Below are 9,594 nucleotides of genomic sequence, written 5' to 3'. Positions count from 1 at the left end.
TCTAGAACCCCAGTGGAGCTGGGCCTCACAAAGACTTGCTTTTGGGATCACGGTGCGTGATGTTTCTGTCACTGTTGGCTGTGTAGCTTTTTCTTTCTCTGTTTCTCGTCTGTTGCACATGGTAGGAAATGTCTAGTTGTCCAGTCACCGGAAACCAGCCTCAAGTTTCAGTAGAGAGAATATCTTTAGCTCCTTCTGGAGCCTCCCAGGGTGGAGACAGGGGTGGGATGGGTCATTCGCCTTTTCTGCCATTGGCAGCTGTCACTTGAATAAGCTTCAATTGGGAATCCTGACCTCTGTGTGGTACCAGGGTGCAGGGGGTGCTGTGCTGGCTCAGGAGGTGCTGGATGCGTGGACAGAGGACAGATGCTGCTTTTGCTCAGGGTCTGGAGTCCGTTAGAACTGCTTTCCAAGGGAGTTGCTACAAAAACTAATGGAAAGGGCCAGCAGAGTGGCTGGGAATGGAGTTTTTCTCTTTTCCTCTGAGTTCTGACAAAGCCCTCCTGGGACATCATGCCTTCCCTTGTCCTGACCTTGGCCATGACCTTGAGCTTTGTCATGGTCTCATGGGTGGACCTCAGGGCCAAAGCGATGGCGCTTCACACCGCCCAACACTTACATACTGGCCGGATTTGCCAAGCGTAAATAGCGCATTCCAGTGGAAGTGCCGGCCCAGGCTGCGGGACGTGCTGGCGCCCCCTCCTGGTCGGCAGCGGGAAGGCCTGGGAAGGCCGACCCGGAGAGCCCGAGGCTGGGGCTGGGCTGCAGCGCGGGCTGCCGGCTTAGAGGGGGTTCCTGAGGGCCCGTCACGCGCTTCAGCCGCCCCGGGAGCGGGGAGATGTGGGAGCAGGGCAGGTAGGCAGGAGTAGAGCCGGGCTTGGGCAGGAGTCTGCCGTCCACAGCATCTGTGGGGAAAAGCTGAGGAAGGAGGCAGCTTGGTCGCTCGGCTCAGCGCAAGCCCCTCTCCTCAGGCGCTGGCAGAGGTTACGGGATTGCCTTGCCACCAGAGAGGGTGGGCAAGAAGATGGCGTTCCAGAACCCGTTATTACCTGCCAGGCTCCAGGCCCGTCTCCTGCTCCCCCACAGCTCCCCTGCTCAGGCCACAGAACCTCCGTGTTAGACAGCAGATTAATTTGAAAATTGAGTTGCAGCTGGATGAGTTGATGTCAACTTCAAAGTTCAGTGGTGTTTAATTAAAGCCATCCAGAGACGAAACCCGCTCCCAGGAAATTATTCTGACCGAATAATTAAAGAGAATAAAGGTTAGATTTGTATTTCTGGCTGAGTCTGTGTTGCATTCGGCATCTCCAAAACATGAATTCCATTAACCTTTCGTGAACCAACATTAAATTGCTTTCAATTAGTTGTCATTCTAATTAAAGTAGAGTCGCACAGAAGAGCCTTTGTTTATGCTCGGTGTCTGTTCCCTTTTCTCCTCTGGAATTACATCCTCTTGAAGAAACGGTCATTTGGAAAATTGTTTGTAACTTTGTGTCTGCCCGTCCCTCCTTCGGTCAGGACCTATTCATTGAACGTCTGGAAGAATCGGGGAGGCGGGCCATGGCCGCAGGCTGGGGTAAGTCTTCACTGCTGTGGCTGGTTGAGGTGACTTGCAGACCTGTGTCCCGTGGCTGCGGGAGACCAGGTTGAGGAATGGTTAAGTAGTCTGCCCAGCCTGGGAAGTCGGTCTGCCCAGGAGGGCTTGTGGGTTGGGAGGGGCGTGCGCTTGCTGTCATTAAAAACAGAAGGGGGTGGGGGGGGAGGCGCCTGGGAGGCTCTGTTGATTAGGTGTGTCTGACTCTTGATTTTGGCCCAGGTTGTGATCTCACAGTTTGTGAGATTGAGCCCTGCATCCGGCTCTGCGCTGACGGTGTGCAGCCTGCTTGGGATTCTGTCTCTTTCTCTCTCCCTCCCTCCCTCTCTCTCTCTGTTTCTCCCCTGCTCACTGTCTGTCTCAAAAATAAATAAAGAAAAACAGGGCGGGGTGCCTGGCTGGCTCCGTTGGTAGAGTGAGTTGACCCTTCATCTTGGGGCTGTGAGTTCGAATCCCATGTTGGGTGTGGAGGTTACTTGAAAAATAAAATCTTAAAACAGAAGAGGCAGCTTGACTCTACTTGCAAAGACAGTCATACCTCAGGCTTTGTCCCCCAAGAGCCGCTCAGGCCTGGGGTTTCTTAGTGCTACCGGTCACCCCCTCCCCGGCTTCTGAGCTGGCTCTGCGAATCTTGTTCTTTTCTTTCCTGGTTCCCTTGCTCCCTGGGCTGTCTCCGGCTCTTCACGAGTTTTATGTGGTTTTTTTGTTTTTTTTTTTTTAACATTTATTTATTAGTGAGAGACAGACACAGAGCGTGAGCAGGGGAGGAGTAGAAAGAGGGGGAGACACAGAATCCGAAGCAGGCTCCAGGCTCTGAGCTGTCAGCACAGAGCCCGACGCGGGGCTCGAACTCACGGACCGTGAGATCATGACCTGAGCCGAAGTCGGACACTTAACCGACTGAGCTACCCTGGCGCCCCACGAGTTTTATGTTCTTAACCTTACGGGCCGTCAGGTGCCCTGTTGTCCTTTCCCACAAGACTTTGCCAGGAGCAGGTCTGGGCTTATTTGAGGATAGATAAGACACCCTGTTCCCCTGTCAGCCCGATCTTTACCATCACTAACCCTCAGCACAGACTGTTCCTTCTCTAATTGCTGTGTGCCAGATTCTGTGGGGCAGGAGAGACCAGAAAGGGGTGACCCTGTCTCTGGTCTCCAGAGTTCACAGAATGATGAGCACAAGCAACGTGCAACAGAACATCTGGAGGCGGAGGCAGGGCGCGGGGAGGAGCAGCGGGGACAGAAGGGCCACTGTGTAAATTGCGTAGTGCATTGCAGGTGGGGAAGGACGTTGGCCTGAGGGACGAGCACGTGCTGATGTGTGAGAGCGTCTTGCATGTGCGTGACGAGGTGGGGAGACAGGAATGTTAGAATCCGTGACTGAAGAGGGAGGCTCGGGCCAGCTCATGAACGACCCTGGTGTGCGTGCGTGGGTGCGTGTATGTGTGCGTGTGACAGCGAGAGAAAGGTTCCGTTGATGACTCGGCTTGGCTTCTGGGCGGGTGGAGGTACAAGATGGCGGGTAAACAGCAAGGCATGTTTTGTTAGGGAAAAATGGATGGTCTGTGAGGCCTCTAGGCAAAGAATTCCGATAAGCAGTTGGGTCTGGAGATAGAAATTGGAGAGTGAGGGGCGCCTGGGCGTCTCGGCTAAGTGGCCGACTTGCGCTCAGGTCATGATCTCATGGGTTCGAGCCCCACGTCGGGCTCTGTGCTGACAACTCGGAGCCTGGAGCCTGCTTTGGATTCTGTGTCTCCCTCTCTGGCCCTCCCCAGCTCGTGCTTGCTCTCTGGCTCTCAAAAAATGAATGAAAATGTTAAAAAAAATTAAAAAGAGAAGAAAAATTGGAGAGAGAGCAGGATTCGGGGGCAGTGGTGTAAGTGAGGAGCCAGAATGGGGGAAACAGCACTATTTGCGGAGTGGGTGGGGAGGAGAGGGGCTTGTGGTGGCTCATAGGGGGAGCATGGACACGTTATATGGAAGAAGCCAGACACAGAACATAGCATGTGATTCCACGTATATAAATGTCAAAACCAGGCGAAACTAACCCGTGGTGATAGAGGTCAGCCTTGTGAAGAACATTCCGTGTCTTCATGTGGGTGATTACACTTATGTGCGCATATAGACCGATACGCTAAGATCTGGGCGCCCTACTGTAAGTTACACCTAAACAACAGTCTTACCAAAAAAAAAAAAAAAAAAAAAGGATGGAAGTGTAGGGAAGGAAAAATAATTTTCTTTCCCCTCTTCTGACTTCTTGGCCCAGACCCCTGTCATAAAAGATTAACAAGAGAAAAGAGTTTAATAACATGTTTACCCCGTGTGTACATCATGGGAGATGCCTGGGGGGCAGTGACTCATCCCCTGAGGTGGCTTAGAGCTCAGGCTTCAATAGCTCTCGGGAGGGAAAGGGGAAGGCAGGCCTCGGAGGGGGAAGAAGACGATTTTTGAGGAAGGTGAAAGGGCCCTTAGAAGAACAGCTTGTGACAAAGCTTGTGAGCATGTGGCGCCCCGCTTCTGGTCTCCTCTCCTGTGGTAATGGCTGAAGACACTCCCAGGGAGGGGATCTGTGACAGTCGAGTTCCCTTGGGAGCATCTGTCTTGAGGCAGGAAGGGGGGGTTCAGAGAAAGGCTCTCCCTGCATCTGCTGGTTTCCAAGTGCCTCCAGCCCGAAGGCATCACTCTACCAGAGTGGCGTATCTTTGGGTGGCGGGTTTTTTGCTACACTTCGGAAGGAAGATGGAAGGAAGGGAGGAAGGAGGGAGGAAGGAGGGAGGAAGACGGAGGGAACAAGGAAGCCTGGAGCCTGTGGTGTCGGGAGAGGGTGGGAGAGGGTGGATATTCAAGGAAGAATGAGGGCCGGTGTCGCTCACGACGAGAGGTGCGGCCACGGGCTGGCTCTGTAGGGCGGCGTGCGTGTGACCGTGTCCTCGGAAGCCTCCCTGCCAGCCCTCCCGTGTTCACTAGCGTGTGTTCCTCGCGCTGTCGAATGGGGGGCATAGAACAGACCCTGACATGGAATCCGAGCAGGGAGGGGGCGCGATCCTCAGGTCACAGCCATACCCGAGGAGTCTCCCGTGCTCTTGTCCGTAGCTCCCACCAGTGCGAACGGCCACGTCTGTGGCTCCCTGCGTGCCCTCCCCGCCGAATCCCTGTGTTTAAATTTGATAACGTTTAATTTAAAAAGGTGATTAATGACTGTAATTTAATTTAAAAGAACTGTCTTCTATTTTAACGTGTGGGTTTCCCATAGAAACCACTTCAGCTTCGGCGGCCCTCCATGGCGGCTTTATTAAGGGAGCCATCTGCAGGCTTTCCTGGCTTTCCTGACAATCTGTCGTGCTGCTCCCCGCTTCCAGTGCAAACACTGTTCATTGTGTGGGAGGCTCCAGCCGGCCGTCGGGAGGGGACAGCCTTCCCTCCCTGTGCGTGTGGCACAGCTGGGCTCTTTCTCTCCTGTTCTGTGGATGCTGGGCCTTCACTGGGTAGGTAGGGGCAGAGCCCGAAGCTCGCCGGATGGGCCTCCCCCGTGCCTCGGATGCTGTGCGTGGGTCTGGCCCTCACTGATGGCACCTAAACTTACCTAAGCCCACAGTGAAAAATGGCTTTCTCATCTCAGCTTTGTTTTCTCTGTCAGATTCCTCACTTGCCCAGAGGCAGGGCTGACCCGTGGGGCCACGAGAACCGGATTGGATCTTCCCGATGCTCCAGGGTCCTGTGAGGGCTGAGTCTTAACACAGTTCCTCCAGGAGGGAGGGGACTCTTGGCTCAGCCCCGAATTAATTCATCTTCTAAATGGAAATGTCAAAGCCTGGCAAACATTCCTGCTAATGATTCTGGTGAGGGGGTATTCACGGGCAGCAAACAGTAGGCCACGTGAAAATGGATTTTGCCCGGGAAGCCGGGCTCTGTCTCTCTCAAGGGAGAAACCTTGATAACCTAATCTCAATTCTGCACCGGTTTCTGGAGGGCCGCCTAAGGAGTGGAATTTTTTTTTCTTGTCATTTCATTAGTTCTGAATAAGGGAAGGTGATTCAGCTCCGGCCCCCGAGGGCAGGAAGCAGCAGCAGGGTCGCTTCAGGAGAGGGTTTCCGAGAAAGGGAGTTTCCAGATCCGAAGAAGCCGGTGAGAAACCAGGAGGGAGGGGTACCGAGTGGCCCAGCCAAGCGGGAGGACACCAGAGGGCCATCTTCCCTCCGTGCCTGTCATCCGAGGGGCGCACCGCCCGGTGGATCCCCTCTTGCCCCCTCCCCCCCACTCCATGGCAGATGCCGTCTCCACCTTGCCTGAGATGAGCTAGGAATTCTCCCACAGACCCTGGGAGCCAAGGGCCCCTGACAAGCAGCCTGTCCCCTGGCAATTACTAACCAGTTGTCTGTAGTTTGGTCATTTCAAGAATGTTATGGACATGGAAATACAGTTGATAAGCTTTCAAGATTGGTTTTTTCACTATGAATAATGAATACTCTTAGGCTTCTAAATTTTCATGTATCAATGGTTCTTTTGTTTGTTAAGTAGTCAATTTAGAGGGAATGCATGTGTGTGGGGGGAGGGGGAGAGGGAGAGAATCCCAAGGAGGCTCCGCCCTTGCCAGTACCGAGTCTGAGACTCACAAACTGAGATGGTGACCTGAGCCGAAATCAAGAGTCAGGTGTTTAACCGCCTGAGCTACCCAGGTGCCCCAACATCATTTTTTATTAAACATAAAAATTTCACCTTTTGGCTGTTAGAGAATCTAAGCAATGGGTGGGTGGTTGCAGTAAATGACCAACCCAAGATTCCTTGGTGAAGGATACTCGTCACGTTTCAGATCATATACTGTTTATAGCATGCAGTTAAGTTTTCTAACTTGGGGGGAAGCCGACTTGGCTATATACGAATCCTAAACTATCCCACCTTTCTTGGTTACGTGCGCCGCGAGGGCAGGGCCGGGTCAGTCTGGCCATCGGGTTCCCTGCTGATCCTGGCACAGCTCCTTGCACGAGGCAGGTGGTGACCAACACCTGGTGCGTGGACGACTCCTTCGGATGTGGTGCCACACACACGTCCCAGGTAGCCCGCTGGCTACCACTTGGAAGGTGCTGGCGGCAGAGGACGTTTTTATCGCAGGGAGACGAGTCTATAGAATCAAGAGGACCCGCCTTGTCCAGACACCCGACTCAGGTTAACCGAACTAATGTTTGGCGGTTGACATGGTAAGAGAATGCCGGCTTCTGGTTTCCCTGCTCCCAACCAGGTTTCCAAGTCAGCCCAGCCCGGTGTTGGCTAACTGAGCATCACTGTGCGAGGCAGGCTCCGAGGACCTTTCCTGAGCGCTGTGGCCCGGTGGCTGTGTGAACATCCAGAAGGAAGCGGGAAGATCAGGTATGAAGGCTTGGCTTTTTACTGAAGGGTTATTTTTCCCACCTGGGACCATTTCTTCTGGTACCCTCTGTGTTTGCCGTTCCTGTTGTGAGATCTGGGGAAAGTAAACTCTGCCTGGAGTTGAAATCTGCCTCTGGAGCCGGTTTTGTGTCATCCCACTAAGATGTTTAGCCATCAGCACCGTGATTACGTGTATTCATCTCTGTGTCGATGGGTGGCTCCCTAGGAAGATCTATTTTCAGGACCACATGCTTACATTGCTGAGAGACAGGAGGTGCAAGATCAAAGCCCCGTGGCCGAGCGGGGCCTGCCGTGGGATGGGGAATGGGGACAGAGTGGAGAATGCACTTGGCTAATGACAAGTTGCTACGCTCCTTTTTGGGTGTAATGGAAATTGCCCAAAGCTTGGAAAATGAGGGAGCAGTGTCGCCAAACAGGTTTAAACTGAACACTAGGGACGGAGGACACATGTGCCTGACTCTGGCCAAAGAAGGCAGGAAGAGCAGGCAGTTGCCGGCTGCAGGTGCCACAGGATGGTGTAAGGGCCTGGAAGCTTCTCTGCCCTGCGCTCTGGTTATAGGGGCGGCGGGAGAGGGCACTTGTGCATGAGAAGGGTCCCTTCACCTTTGTGACTCTCTTCGCAGCCCTGTGCTGTCTTCTCCGGGTCTGATTGCTTCCTGTGGTTTTTCCTTCTTCTGCTCTGAAATGCTTGCTATTCGTTTAACCTAGTTCATCCTTTGTATTAACAGCGACTAAATGGTCACTCTGGAGGCCGGAGGACCTGGCTTCCAGCCTTGGCTCGGCCACCTGCTAGTAGTGTGACCTGACTTCTCTGTTCCTCAAGTTGCCTTGTGTGTAGAATGGAGAGAATGGAGTTTAGGATTGTTGGAAGAACTGAATGAGTTAACACACGGAAAGCACGTGTCATCTGAGGTGCCAGCTGTTACCGTGGAACAGCAATTAGGTATGTGGCGGGACCAGATTTTAGCCACGGAGCATTTGTTTTTTGTTTTTGCCCGTTTCCTGTTTTCGTCCTTTGAGATACAGAAGTAGCACCAGTAAGTTTTTTCTGCCATATTTCAGGATTGGTTAAAAACAACCACCACAAAAACGTGTTCGGTTCAGTAAGCCACGGTCTCCCGAGGACGTCACCCAGGGATGCAGAAGTGAAACAAGCTGACGTTTCCAGAGACGGTGAGACTTTCTGTTTGGGATTCTCTTTATTCTTTTGCCTTCTTTATATCAGAGCATTAAGGGTTATCGTAGGGATTTAGTTACGCACGTAGAGTAGAAATTCAGGTTTTCTTTGGAATAGGTGAACCGGTTAGCACAGAAAGTGTAACATTATGTATGACCCCATGAGGAGAGCAGGAGCTGCCTCTTTACAAAGAGTTACATCTGTGTTTTTGGGAAAAATGCCTGAGACCTTTCTGTGGTCCTCGAGAACTCCAGTCCTGGGCGTCCCAGGCCAAGGCGGCTGCTCCAGCAGGGACAGGCTTCCGTGCTGGCGACAGATGGGCAGCCTGCGGGCAGGGGCTTCCCCCACTCACTCCCGCAGCCAAGTCGGAGATGGACACAGGCTCCCTGTTTCCCTAGCCCCTTGGCCAATTCTCCAAAGATTTACCCTCCTTCTCTCCTCCTCCCTCCCTGTTCCTAAAGGATGTCTGTCTCCTAGTTTGAGTAGCAGAGGCGCAAGCTTTGAGGTTACAAAACATGAAGTCCTGGCCGGTATCGAAGTCTGGGAACACGGGCCACTTCCCAGTCTCCCAGCTCTTCTCGCCCGCAGGGAATACTCCCGGCACGTGAGGGCCAGGGTGATGGGACCTCGCTGGGCCACACAGGTGCCCCGCCAGCAGCTCTCCTTGCCCCAAGTCCTACATGTCTGCTCTTCAGGCCTGTCAAGAACAGAAACATGTTCTTGAACTCTGTTTCAGTGCCAGCTCTAAGCTGGAAACCTAATTCCTTCTAGAAGTTAAACCAACACCTCAGTGTGCTCAAAATCGAATTCATCATTTCCCCCTTTGGGATCCCCTTATGTTATTAAGAGGAAAAAATCACATTGTTCAGTGAGCTTGCTCAGATGTGTCAGCCCTTCTGTCTCCGAATCGGTGAGGTAAGTAATCCCTACCCCACGGTAGCCTCTCAGGGGTTCGTGTCTGTGGGCGGTTGCGAACACAAGATTCAGGGTCAGCGCGGATGAATGAGGGAACGATGAAAACCCCATCATCTCCGTGCCTTTAAAATGGAGGACTGTTGGGGCGCCTGGGTGGCGCAGTCGGTTAAGCGTCCGACTTCAGCCAGGTCACGATCTCGCGGTCCGTGAGTTCGAGCCCCGCGTCAGGCTCTGGGCTGATGGCTCGGAGCCTGGAGCCTGTTTCCGATTCTGTGTCTCCCTCTCTCTCTGCCCCTCCCCCGTTCATGCTCTCTGTCCCAAAAATAAATAAAAAACGTTGAAAAAAAAAAAAATTTTATAAAATGGAGGACTGTATGGAATGCTCCCGATCTGACTTTTCAGAGAGAAAAAGTCGTAGCGGCCGGCGTATGGTTGTGGCGTACAGAGGCTCTGGGTCCCTGCGCAACACAGGGAGGCCGGCGACAGCCGGGGCCGCGGCGCCCTCCGGAGCGCGAGGCCTTCA

At 53.2% G+C, this 9,594-nt stretch overlaps 1 long non-coding RNA gene across 1 annotated transcript; it reads left to right on the top strand.

Moving 5' to 3' along the window:
• The first annotated feature begins 5,833 nt into the window (after nucleotides 1-5,833).
• LOC131484679 (uncharacterized) lies at nucleotides 5,834-8,657 on the top strand. The gene is made up of 2 exons (XR_009248389.1): nucleotides 5,834-7,922; nucleotides 8,042-8,657. It is a non-coding gene; the product is annotated as an uncharacterized LOC131484679 (long non-coding RNA).
• The last annotated feature ends 937 nt before the right edge of the window (nucleotides 8,658-9,594 follow it).

Source organism: Neofelis nebulosa, chromosome 9 (genome assembly GCF_028018385.1).
Source record: "Neofelis nebulosa isolate mNeoNeb1 chromosome 9, mNeoNeb1.pri, whole genome shotgun sequence".
NCBI classification, from domain to species: domain Eukaryota; kingdom Metazoa; phylum Chordata; class Mammalia; order Carnivora; family Felidae; genus Neofelis; species Neofelis nebulosa.
This window is presented reverse-complemented; position numbering and strand designations above follow the sequence as displayed.